Raw genomic sequence first — 294 nt, 5'->3', positions numbered from 1 at the left:
AATGCAAATGTAAATGTTTACTTTTATTTTTGCACACCTGCAATAAAACGAACGTTTGTGTTTTTGTAATTAAGCAAACAAACAGCATTCTGTCATCGAGACCTTAAATCATCCTGACGACCCATTTTTGACCCAGGGTTTGAAAACCTAGGCTATGGTTAGGTCCATGCAGAAACTTGAGAACGATGCTCATAGTTGTGTCATCATCCTTTAGCGACGTCATTGAATGTTCCGGGAAAACTGAAGTTTACATTTACATTTACATTTAGTCATTTTGCAGACGCTTTTATCCAA

The sequence above is a fragment of the Sinocyclocheilus rhinocerous genome, unplaced genomic scaffold, assembly GCF_001515625.1.
Source record: "Sinocyclocheilus rhinocerous isolate Xijiao unplaced genomic scaffold, SAMN03320098_v1.1 scaffold6601, whole genome shotgun sequence".
Lineage (NCBI taxonomy): Eukaryota > Metazoa > Chordata > Actinopteri > Cypriniformes > Cyprinidae > Sinocyclocheilus > Sinocyclocheilus rhinocerous.
The sequence above is the reverse complement of the archived record's forward strand: the minus strand, read 5'-3'. Positions refer to the sequence as shown.